This window comes from Triticum aestivum, chromosome 3B (genome assembly GCF_018294505.1).
Source record: "Triticum aestivum cultivar Chinese Spring chromosome 3B, IWGSC CS RefSeq v2.1, whole genome shotgun sequence".
Classification (NCBI taxonomy): domain Eukaryota; kingdom Viridiplantae; phylum Streptophyta; class Magnoliopsida; order Poales; family Poaceae; genus Triticum; species Triticum aestivum.
The window spans coordinates 165,269,984-165,283,521 of record NC_057801.1 but is presented as its reverse complement, the minus strand read 5'-3'; positions in this window follow the sequence as shown (position 1 = coordinate 165,283,521).

Sequence of the window (13,538 nt, the reverse complement as noted above, 5' to 3'; positions counted from 1 at the left end):
AGAAAGAGAATGAAAAGTCATTCCCTATGCCTCAGTCATAGGTTCTATAAAGTATGCTATGCTGTATACCAGACCTATTGTATACCTTGCTCTGAGTTTGGCAAAGGAATACAATTAGTGATCTAATAGTAGATCACTGGACAATGGTCAAGAATATCCTTAGTGAGGACTAAGGAGATGTTTCTCGATTATGGAGGTGATAAAAAGAGCCCGTCGTAAAAAGGTTACATCGGTACAAACTTTTACACCGATCCAGATGACTCTAAGTCTCTATCTGGATACATATTGAAAATGGGAGCAATTAGCTAGAGTAGCTCCATGCAGAGCATTGTAGACATAGAATATTTGCAAATTACATACGGCTCTGAATGTGACAGACCCGTTGACTAAACTTCTCTCACGAGCAGAACATGATCATACCTTAGTACTCTTTGGGTGTTAATCACATAGCAATGTGAACTAGATTATTGACTCTAGTAAACCCTTTGGGTGTTGATCACATGACGATGTGAACTATGGGTGTTAATCATATACAGATATGAATATTGGTGTTAAATCACATGATGATGTGAACTAGATTATTGACTCTAGTGCAAGTGGGAGACTGAAGGAAATATGCCCTAGAGGCAATAATAAAGTTATTATTTATTTCCTTATATCATGATAAATGTTTATTATTCATGCTAGAATTGTATTAACCGGAAACATGATACATGTGTGAATACATAGACAAACATATAGTCACTAGTATGCCTCTACTTGACTAGCTCATTAATCAAAGATGGTTATGTTTCCTAACCATAGACATGTGTTGTCATTTGATTAATGGGATCACATCATTAGGAGAATGATGTGATTGACATGACCCATTCCGTTAGCCTAGCACTTGATCGTTTAGTATATTGCTATTGCTTTCTTCATGACTTATACATGTTCCTGTAACTATGAGATTATGAAACTCCCGTTTACCGGAGGAACACTTTGGGTGCTACCAAACATCACAACGTAACTGGGTGATTATAAAGGAGTACTACAGGTGTCTCCAAAGGTACATGTTGGGTTGACGTATTTTGAGATTAGGTTTTGTCACTCCGATTGTCGGAGAGGTATCTCTGGGCCCTCTCGGTAATGCACATCACTATAAGCCTTGCAAGCAATGTGACTAATGAGTTAGTTGCGGGATGATGCATTACATAACGAGTAAAGAGACTTGCCGGTAACGAGATTGAACTAGGTATTGGGATACCGACGATCGAATCTCGGGCAAGTACCATACCGATGACAAAGGGAACAACGTATGTTGTTATGCGGTTTGACCGATAAAGATCTTCGTAGAATATGTGGGAGCCAATATGAGCATCCAGGTTCTGCTATTGGTTATTGACCGAGAATAGTTCTTGGTCATGCCTACATTGTTCTCGAACCCGTAGGGTCCGCACGCTTAAGGTTTCGATGACAGTTATATTATGAGTTTATGAGTTTTGATGTACCGAAGGAGTTTGAGTCCCGGATGAGATAGGGGACATGACGAGGAGTCTTGAAATGGTCGAGACGTAAAGATCGATATATTGGACGACTATATTCGGAGTTCGGAAAGGTTCCGAGTGATTCGGGTATTTTTCGGAGTACCGGAGAGTTACGGGAATTCGCCGGGGAGTATATGGGCCTTATTGGACCATACGGGAATAGAGGAGAGAGGCCGAAAGGAAGGAGGCGCGCAGCCCCCCTCTGGTCCGAATTGGACAAGGGGTGCAGCCCCCTTTTCCTTCCTCGTCTCCCCCTCTTTCCCCCTTCTCCTACTCCAACAAGGAAGGAGGGAGTCCTACTCCCGGTGGGAGTAGGACTCCCCTTGGCACGCCCCTCCTAAGTCGGCCACCCCCTCCCCCTTGCTCCTTTATATACGGGGGCAGGGAGGCACCTCTAGGCACAACAACAATTGATCCCTTGGATCTCTTAGCCGTGTGCGGTGCCCCCCTCCACCATAATCCACCTCGATAATATCGTAGCGGTGCTTAGGCGAAGCCCTGCGTCGGTAGTACATCAAGATGGTCACCACACCATCGTGCTGACAAAACTCTCTCTCGACACTCGGCTGGATCGGAGTTCGAGGGACGTCATCGAGCTGAACGTGTGCTAGAACTCGGAGGTGCCGTAGTTTCGGTGCTTGATCGGTCGGGCCGTGAAGACGTACGACTACATCAACCGTGTTGTCATAACGCTTCCGCTTTCGGTCTACGAGGATACGTGGACAACACTCTCCCCTCTCGTTGCTATGCATCACCATGATCTTGCGTGTGCGTAGGATTTTTTTTTGAAATTACTACGTTCCCCAACAGCTGCCGCTATCACTCCTTGCCACCCCTGCGTATTAACCGCACCATCCACATGTAATTTAGCATAGCCATCTGGCGGGGGGAATCCAGTTATGCTCAGCTGATGATCGTGGGGCGGATCCCGCCACCGCATTTGTTCACCCTGGAACTGGCTTTGGGAGAGATCGTAGGTCCAATAGGTAATTAGTGATGAAAGAATGTGTTTGCCTGGGACTCTAGAAGATCCCCTCATGCACTACTTTTCTCCTAACATACCAAATGGACCATAAAGTTACTACCATCATCACAAACAGGTCCTGGCTCAATATTTGTTGCATATATGAAACTGTTGGCATTAGATTCTTTGTTCTCCGCCATGAGATCAACCAAATATGTGTCTGACAGAGCCCATATGCATCTTGTCATGGTACAACTTATCAAGGCGTGCCACCATGAGTCTTCGCCACCACATAACGGACAGGCGTCAGTGGTGGACATACTTATATTGTGGAGAACATCGAAAGTAGGCAACGAATGACATGGTAATCTCCATAAAAATGGGTTGAGGGCCCGAGAGCCACTAGGAACTCCTAAGGTGCGATGCTCTAGGGTTCCCCTTTTAACGTGCAAGCGACTTGCGCGAAAAAATGTGTGTCTTGCGAATGTCATAGGGGGAGGCGCCTCAGTTGGCGGCAATGCAGCGTAAGGTGGTTGTACTTAGCTTTTTGTTGGCAAGGCATTCGTTCATCCGGATCCGGCCCTCCTGAGGTGGCAGGGCTTTGCCAAGACACCATTCGAAATGCCTGCCTTCAGAAGTTCCTGAGTATTGACCGATTACGAGGTACAAAGGGCGGTGCGCGCTTGCTGATCTGCTCATGAGTGTTCTGTGAGAAGACAAGACACTAAGGACCTAGTGAAGTGACGTGCACATGGCTGGCCCGCGAGCCAAAGCTCAATCACTAAATTTATGGACGCTGCAGGGACGGACCCAAGCATAGGGACCGTGCTGATAGCCACCTCTCATGGGACGTTCAGGAGGAGAACTGGCAACGCGCAAAGCCCATGGGGCGATGCTCCAGAGGAGATGTGGTATTCAACATAGGGTTAATAGTCATAGCAACTCATAAAAGCATAACTGGTTTTTGATACATGAGAAAAACGCTGCAGATGTAGGGGCGGGCCCTGTCAGCATGAAGATAATGCAGCCCGCAGGGCACCCTCAATTGAACAAACCAAAAATTCACCTTGCAATGTTGCTGCAGAAGCGTCGAGGGAGTCAACGAAGCGTCTTCTAGAGATTCACTCCTCATGAGCCGGATGGCTCCGGAGGCTCGAGAGGCACAGGGGGCTCGCGAGGGTCTGGGGCCTCCTGAGACATCACCGCCAAGCGTCGGGCCTCATGAGACGCCATTGCACGCTGCACGAGCCACTGGTACGAAGTGCCAACGTTTGGCAGGCCGAAGGGCATGCATACGTAGTTGCAAGAGAAGCCCCCCTCCGGTCGATGCGCGACGGCCAAAAGAGGCTTTGAGAAGTGGCCTTGTTGAAGTCTGGGATGTCGACGCAGGCGCGCAGCCCGTCGCACGCGTCGGGGGCGGCAACTGCATCGGTGGGACGTGCGGGGAGGCATTTGCCGTGCATGGCTTGTGCTTCTTGAAGTTCCTCGATTCCCTTGGTGATGAATTCTCGTGATCCCGGCGCCTCACGCCTTGTTCTCTGCTTGCGGGGGCACGCGCCAAAGCACTTCTCCAAGTGGTGCCTGAGGGAGTCCTGGATTAAGGGGTCCTCGGACATCCGGACTATATGCGTATGCCGGACTGTTGGGCTATGAAGATACAAGATAGAAGACTTCGTCCCGTGTCCGGATGGGACTCTCCTTTGCGTGGAAGGCAAGCTTGGCGATTCGGATATGAAGATTCCTTTCTCTATAACCGACTCTATGTAACCCTAGCCCTCTCCGGTGTCTATATAAACCGGAGGGTTTAGTCCGTAGGACGGGAACAATCATAATCATAGGCTAGCTTCTAGGGTTTAGCCTCTACGATCTCGTGGTAGATCAACTCTTGTAATACTCATATCATCAAGATCAATCAAGCAGGAAGTAGGGTATTACCTCCATCGAGAGGGCCTGAACCTGGGTAAACATTGTGTCCCCCGCCTCCTATTACCATTAGCCTTAGACGCAAAGTTCGGGACCCCCTACCTGAGATCCGCCGGTTTTGACACCGATATTGGTGCTTTCATTGAGAGTTCCACTGCGTCGTTGTCGGTGGCCAGATTCTACTAAAGTATCAATTGTCCCGCCCTGCAAGTCCGGTAAGTCTCCGTATGTTGGCAAGTGACATGCTTTTATCTGTATAATCCAAGGGAAATGCTCAATGTATTTTTCCACAACCCTCTTAGAGCTGGACGAAGAAGGCTAGGCGGATCTACTGTCCGGCCCCGCTGCCAGAAGAACCAGCAGGCCCACTTCTGACGAAGATGCTGGTCTCGGTGCCTTACAAGGCGCCGAAGAAGAAAACCGAGAAAGAGGTTAAAGAGACCAGGGGCGGCCGTCGCCGCTGAGGCACTTCGGACACAGTATCCGAGGACTCTGAGGCCCGCTCTTCCTCCAAGGAGGACGAGGAGGAGGAGGAAAACCTATCCTTCCTAGCGGGGGGGGGGGGAAGAAAAGGACGGCCTCCACACACTTGGAGGCCGAGTCGCTTAAGAAGGGAAAAACTTCCCTCCCGGAGGAATCCGCCACCGCTACCAACAGCAGCCCGGAGTGGGATCCCAGGGTCCAGCCCCTGGTGAATTCGTGAGTATACAAAATCCGAACACGCTTGCGCATCCATACTCACTATTGTATGATGTTTCAATCATTGAGCCACACTTTTTTGCAGTCCGGCGAGGTCCCGCAACAAACAATCCTCATCGGAGGATTTACTGGGCTCGGATGCTATGGACATCGGGACACCCCTGAAGGCCCCCTCCCCAAAACATGTGAACAACACCGAGGCCTCATCCCAGGGGGACACAGACCAAGGAGGGGGTGAAACCTCGGCGGCCGGACACACGGGAGAAAAGTCTCCCATGGACATCGACGGCGGGGGCTCTCTCGAATTTGGCCCCCAGCCAGACACAATTCCAGAGACCAATACGGCTCCGGAATCAAGCAGGCAGCCTCCCTCAACAAGAGGGGGTGCGCCTGTTCCACCACCAACCTCTGCCCAACAGAGGTGTCGGATACCTTATCGGCGGCGCTGAAAAGCGCCTCCATCGTTGAAAAACACCGTGCCCTTATGGGTGCGGTGATTGAGAAGATTCAATCCGCTGAGAGCGGGCTGAATGAAGCTTGCATCAACCTTATAACAGGCTTTGAGGTATGTTGTGAGGTTTTAAAGAGTGTTACAGTATAGGTAGTAGCCCCTGATACACTGTTCGGTGTTCGAAAGAAAGAACCGGACAGAGGATCAAATACATGTACGCAGGAGACTCACCTTATGGCACCTCTCCCTCTTATTTTTTATAAGCAGGCCTCTGTAGCGACCGCTGCCTCTCATACTGCGGAAGTCTCCAGACTAAAACAGAGTCTAGAGCGGGCCGAAGAAGAACTTGGCCAGTTAAAAGAGCAGTTGGAGGATAACCAAGGTATGCAAAAATCCTTGCTCGCATTCAGCATGAATGAATAATTGAGTTTAATGAAAATATTTTCATGGTGTGCTCTAGGGGCGATGACCGAAGTCGAGGCTCTTAAGAAGGTTGTGGTCGAGGCCGAGAAGAAGGCAACCGCAAAGCAGGCTCTTCGTGAGAAGCACGAGGCCAGGGTTATTGAAGCTGAGCAAGAGCTCCAAGAGGCCGTGAAGAAATGCGAGACCTTGGAGCAGAGTTTGACGGAGAAAGAATCCGAACTCATCAAGGCTCGTCAAGTTGCACGCGATGCCCAGGGGGAAGCCCAAGCCGCCCTGCAGGAAATCCAGGAGGCGAGGAAAATCGCGGCGGGTAAGGCTTTTTCTATGTAAAGCAAATATTTAAAGGGAGAAAATCATGTTTACTAATTTGAATTCAGATTTCTCCAGGGGTGTTTGCGGAGCTGCCACACAGCATATCTGATGCCGCACAATTCTACCGAGCCGAAGAAAGGAGCACTGCTGAGAAGCTCTTCTGGTCGCAGTATCTGGCTCCAGAGTATCCAGTGCCCTTTGCCGATCAACTGAAGCAGCTGAGCAAACTGCATAAGGCGGCCGAACTAGCCATGAAGGATTTAATTATTCGGCTATGGCCTACCGAGTCGATTCCCAGCAGCTACTTCGGGCTCGTGAAGCGGCTTATAAATGCTTGCCCTCGACTTGAAGTCATCAAGCGGTCGGTCTGTATGGAGGGTGCACGAATGGCCTTCGCCCGCGCGAAGGTGCACTGGGCAAAGATGGATGCTGAAAAGCTAATGATCAAGGGACCGCCGGAGGGGAAGGAGCACCGCAAGCCCAAGCTATATTATGATAGTGTCCTTAAAGGGTCCCGCCTTGTAGTGGAGCAATGTGCCAAGGACATTATATTCCTGTAAATATATTCATGCTATCTCATGTAGTGTTAAACAAGGTCATTTAAATCATATAATGCCTGTTGTTTGAGAATTTGACCTCCTGTGCGGCCGTTTTATATATTAAATCTGAGAGTTGACCAGTCGTCGGCTTCTGCCCCCACGTAGGAAGTACGGGGGTGTTCGGGATAAACCTGAGCACTCTTTACCCCAGTTTTGGGTCCTTAAAGGAGGTGTTCAGCGCAACGAACCAGGCAATCGGATTGTAAGGCTTTATCACTCTCACTTAGCCATAGGAGTTTGACAAAAAAAAGGTATGCGCAACCCCTAGTGTTCGAAAGGCCGCACTAAGGGCTCTATAAGCACCTGATCGGAAGAAAAACCGATTTGTCACACGTTGCATTAGTTATCACATAATGCAGAAGAAATCCTTAAAGATTTTGTAACCTCTCGAACAGCTGACCCGCTCTCGCCGTATCATGACAGTCAGTTTCGACTTTCTCTACTGAGGCGCTCGTCCGAAAGAACCGGGGCGCAATCACAGTAGTTCTCCCTTTACTACCCTAGCCGATATAGCGGAACATAGGGTAGCAAGCATAGGAGCCGGGCAACCCAGCTATTGACCAAGACATGATTCGGAGCCGATGCATATAATGCTATAAGTTCGGGGTGCCGAATGACCATAAAGGTATTCAGACTTTATTGCCGTATTATGGGTACAACGAAGCCCCTGGCATGTTGAGGCATATCGTAGTGTACGGATGCCATTTGACGAAGAATATCAATAAGAAAGAGCAGCAAGTAAGCCTCATATAAAACCACATATTGCAATTGAATAATACGTTGATGCGTATGAGTACAAATAGTGTGATAAAAAGAAATATGACTTCAGAACCTGCTATGACTAGGGGAGGGAAGCCGTGTGCGGATCCGGGTAATAATCAAATGGTCATTAAGGGGAATATCTAAGGATTCCCTTATGCGATCGAGTTGTTTCCTTCCTTGGTATGTTCGTCCCCTCGTGGGTCTGGTCGCCCTGTCGCCAGTGATGGCCTACAAAAGTGGACCCGCAAAGAAAGTGAAAAAAGATATTTGTGTGCCACGGAGCGGTTAAGCCGCATTAGGTGGTCTAGCCTGGCATTGTCTTTGCCTACCGTTGGAGTAATTAATTGAGCTCTTGACGAGCTGGGCTATCCTGCCACATAGTAGTTCAGACTCTTTCGACTGTGTCTGGGAACCTGGCTGTCGAATGAAGGCTTGATTGAAAAATGCCAGTCTGCACTTCTACTATTAAGGCGACGGTGTGCTCTTTAGTACGGGGGGAGCGTTTGCCGTTAACTATTATGACGCCGCGTGGACCGGGCATTTTGAGCTTAAGATAAGCATAATGTGGCACCACATTGAATTGAGCGAACGTGGTTCGTCCGAGCAGTGCATGATAGCTACTGCAAAAAGGGATGATTTCAAAGATTAACTCTTCGTTACAGTAGTTATCCGGGTGTCCGAAGACTACTTCCAGAGTGACGGAGCCTATACAGCAGGCCTCCACCCCAGGTATCACACTTTTAAAAGAGGTTTTGGTGGGTTTGATCTTTGAAGGATCGATGCCTATCTTGCGTACTGTATCCTAATAAAGCAGGTTCGGGCTACTGCCTTCGTCCATAAGAACTCGTGTGAGTTGGAATCCGTCAACTATTGGGTCAAGGACTAATGCGGCTGAGTTGCCCTGACGGGTATTGGCCGGACGATCCTTGTTGTCAAAGGTGATCTGGCCGGACGACCATGGTTTGCGTTTTGGGGTGACTGGCTCCGTTGCGTCGTCATCCCTAAGTATGCGCCTCCGCTCCCGCTTGGGAATATGGGTTGCGTTTATCATATTCACCGTTTTAATTTGTGGAGGAAACTTCTTCTGCCCTCCAGTGTTCGGTGGCCTGGGCTCCTTGTCGTCGTCCTCGCTTTGCGACCCCTTCTTGTTGTTTTCGGCACCTAACATGCCGGCCTGTTTGAAGACCCAGCATTCTCTGTTAGTATGATTGGCTGGTGTTCCTGGGGTGCCATGAATTTGGCATGGACGGTCGAGTATACGATCCAGACTGGACGCGCCCGGACTGTTTCTTTTAAATGGCTTCTTCCGTTAACCGGGCTTGGAGCCACTGAATCCGGCATTGACAACCGTGTCTTTGGTGTTGTCGCCATTATTCCGCCGCTTATGTTTGCTGCGTTGGGGCTTGCTGTTGCTTCTTGCTTCAGAAGCCCCCGTTTTGCTTGAGGTGCTGCTGTTACGAGCCAACCAGCTATCTTCGCCCGCACAAAATCAGGTCATGAGTGTCGTGAGGGCTGCCATAGATTTCGGCTTCTCTTGGCCGAGGTGTCGGGCAAGCCATCCGTGCGGATGTTATCCTTAAAGGCCGCTAGGGCTTCGACATCCGGATAGTCGGCAATTTGGTTCTTTTTAGTTAGGAACCGAGTCCAGAATTTCCTCGCTGACTCTCCGGGCTGTTGGGTTATATGACTTAAATCATCAGCATCCGGTGGCCGCACATAAGTGCCCTGGAAGTTGTCCAGGAATGCGTCTTCCAGGTTCTCCCAACTTCCAATAGAGTTTGTCGGCAAACTATTCAGCCAATGCTGAGCTGGTCCTTTGAGTTTCAGTGGGAGGTACTTGATGGCATGCAGATCATCACCGAGGGCCATGTGAATGTGGAGAAAGAAATCTTCTATCCATACCACTGGGTCTGTAGTCCCATCGTACGGCTCGATATTCACGGGCTTAAATCCTTCTGGGAATTCATGCTCCATTACTTCGTCAGTGAAGCATAGGGGGTGTGTGGCGCCTTTATGCCGGGCTATATCACGACGCAGTTCAGATGAGTCTGGTCTGTTGCATTCGGCCCGGACGGTTTTGTATTTAGTATATCCGGCGTGGCGGTCATCATCACGCATTGTGGCGCGCCCCCGTGATCCGTAGATCGATCTTGACTGTCCTGCTTTGTTTTCCAGTTCATCTTGCAGGTCATGCGTGTAGCCCCAGGCCTTCGTGTTTTTATTTGTTTGGCGACGGGGTGCGGGTTGGTGTTCGGGCTGATACGCCGCTTTGTCTCGACCACGAGGTGGCCGGTCAGCCGCATCCTGCGCTGGTAGTGTAGGCTCTAGTGCCTCCTCCTTGAATTGAGGTAACAACCTGCGCTTCAGGTAACTTTTGGTTGGGCGCTCGAGTCTGTATTCCTCGGCTTCCAGGACTTCAGTCCATCTATAAGTTAGCAGATCTTGATCAGCTTGAAGCTGCTGCTGTTTTTTCTTCAGGCTTTTTGCAGTGGCTATAAGCCGGCGTTTGAAGCGCTCCTGCTCGACGGGATCCTCTGGCATGATAAATTCTTCGTCGCCGAGGCTCACCTCGTCTTCGGAGAGAGGCATGTAATTGTCATCCTCCGAGTCTCCATCCATGCCTGTTCATCAGGGCTAGCTTCCCCATCCTCCCGTCCAGCTTGCTCCAAGCTTGGCTGGGCGGGATTGTTTTCGTCTTCGGCATCATCCGGAGTGCCATCGTCTCTTGTGCTGGTATCACTACTCTTGCTGTGGTGGGGCTTAGAGCGGCGCCGCTGACGCTGGCGCTTAGATTGCTTCTCAAGGGGGTTATCCTCTGTTGCCTCATCGCCATTGCTTTCTTTGGGTGTGTACACCATATATATATATATATATATCATATGATGAGGTGGCTGTCCCGCGCCCTGTGGGCGGTGGTTCCTGTTCTTCTCCAGCATCATCATCTATACCGTCGATGTCTTTAGAGTCGAAATCTAGCATGTCGATTAAGTCGTCGACAGTGGCTACTGAGTGGGTGGTGGGTGGGTAATGAATTTCTTCGTCGTCCGCTTCCCACTCAAGCCGGACATAGTTCGGCCAGGAGTCACCTGATAGGGAGAGATACTTTAACGAGATTAGCACGTTGCCCAAGGGTGAGTGCTAAAAAATATCCGCGGAGGTAAACTCCATGATCGGTGCCCAATCAGGTTCGATAGGCATGGATGCGCGCGGTTCGGAGCCTATGGCTGGAGACGAGTCCGAGGGTCCGATGGCACATACCTCATTGGAGGCAAAGTCTATGTTCAGATCTATCGCCAATGAGTATGCGGCCTCCTTGGTGGGGTCTATCCACCCATCCTCGGATGGCATGATCTGCTCTGGATTTAGAGTCAGGGCAGGTGCAGGTGTGATCTCCTGAATGCCGTCCGATGACAGATTTAAGTCCTGCTCATCATGACTGTACGGCGCACCTGCCATGGGATCGAATACCTCGAAGATCAAGTCTCCGTGGATATCGACAGTGTAGTTCAGGCTTCCAAACCTGACCTGATTGCCAGGGGCGTAGCTGTCGATCTACTCCAGATGTCCAAGCGAGTTGGCCCGCACTGTGAAGCCGCCGAATACGAAGATCTGCCCAGGGAGGAAGATGTCAGGACCCCAATCCTAAGTCACACCGATCTAGCATGTAACACATCATATCACTTTGCGGCCTCACGCACGGTATTCCCACGGGTGCCACCTTACCTGGCCCGGGACCGTTTGCGCCTTTTGGCTCACGTATATGATAGTGTCGCTAGCATCCATATGACAAAGAACCCGGGCTGACATGGCTAGTCGTGAACCCAAAGTGGCACTAACTTACAGGGACAGGCATCCATGACCCAGCATCGAACGTGTCGGTCATCAGCGAGTGAATCCAGGCTGTAGCACTGGGCTAGCAGGACTCTGGTGAACCGGGCTGTAGCGGGCTAACAGGACTCCGGTATTCATCGCGTGACATTTCCCCGAAGGGACAGACACAGGAACGAAGAAGGACACATGCCGGCCAGCCTAAGTGTTCCGGAGTAGTAGCAAGCTACCATGGCTCAGTGGAAACACTAGGAGACATTTCCCGGTAAGAGAGGCTACTAAGGATAAACAACTAGATAGCCAGATCCCACACATACCAAGCATTTCAATAACATACACACAATATGCTCGATATGTGCAAATACAACATGGCATCACAAAATGACTCTACAACTCAAGTATTTTATTCAATAGGCTCCGAGGAGCGAGATATTACAATCATGGGTCTCATGACCCAACATTCAGAGCATACAAGTCAAAGCACAAGCGGAAGCTTAACATGTCTGAGTACAGACATCTACAAATGAAAAAGGCTAAGAAGCCTGATTATCTACCAGATCCTGCCGAGGCACAAGATCGTAGCTGAGGTAACAAGCTAAACGTCGGAGTCCACGCGGTACTACTAGCGAGACTGAAGTCTCTCTGCAAAAACATAAATTAAGCAACGTGAGTACAAATGTACCCAGCAAGACTTACATCAGATCTATCTACATATGCATCATTATCAACAAAGGGGGTGGTGGAGTTTAACTGCAGCAAGCCAGCTTTGACTCGGTGGCTATCCTGAACTACGACTGCAAGTAACTCTTTTGAGGTGGCGCACACGAGTCCACATATTCACCATATCAATACACCACTATGGATCCGCTCCCGTCTCCCTACGAGAACGCCATCCATAGCACTCACGCTTATCTTGCGTATTTTAGAGTATCCACTTTCACTTGTCTATGAACTATGCAACGGGTCCAAGTTTCCATATCCGAGGAATCCGGCTATTCGAATAGATAGTGATAACCCTGCAGGGGTGTACTTCTTCACACACGCTCTCGCCACTTATCGCCCTGTACACGTCATGTACCTCGGCAACCTTCAAGCGGAAGCCGGGCGAGGGAGTCGGCCACGACCTGACTAACCATACAAGTCTCTCGTCCAGGTTTATCGCCTATTCGGGTTCCATCCGCAAGGAGATCCGGCCGGGGTGTCGCTCACGGCCCCAAATGATGTGTGCAGGGTTCCCAAGCCCACCTCGACGAGTGGATCTACGCTTGGTACACCGTGCCACTGTGCCTAGTCTGTCCCAAGCCCACCTGTACCGGGTGCCACTTCGTAGACTACTAACACCACCTACAAACACCAGAAACTAGTTGCAACTCCTGGACAGAGATCAAGTTGATTAATAAGTCGAGAGAGCTTGGAGCGCCCGGAGCCCAATGTGTGGTAGTAACTGATCATGGATCACAAACACAGAACTCAGTTCCTGAGGACGGCTGCAATGAGACAACCCACCATGTACTCCTACATGGCCTCTCACCGCTACCTTTACCAAATCATGTTCACACACTTAGCTCTCAACAGTAGGACATGTTTTACACACCTCCGATTCATTCCCAATGAATCAGACCTGACTCAACTCTAAGCAGTAGCAGGCATGACAAACAAGCATGAATGAGTAGGCACATCAGGGCTCAAACAACTCCTACTCATGCTAGTGGGTTTCATCTATTTACTGTGGCAATGACAAGTCATGCAAAGGATAAAGGGGTTCAGCTACCGCAGCAAGTAACAAATATGTCATTGTTGTCCTAATGCAGTAAAAGAGAGCAGGAGCGGGAGAGTGGGATTGTATCGGAATGAACAAGGGGGTTTTGCTTGCCTGGCACTTCTGAAGATAATATAGCTCTTCATCGGTGTCATCGATCACATCGTCGGTATCACGTCTATCGAAAGGGGGCAATCACCGGCAACTGAGGAAAAACACAATCAATGCAATGCACAACATGATGCATGAATGTGACATGGCAATATGCTGTGGTTTGTGCTAATGCAACTAA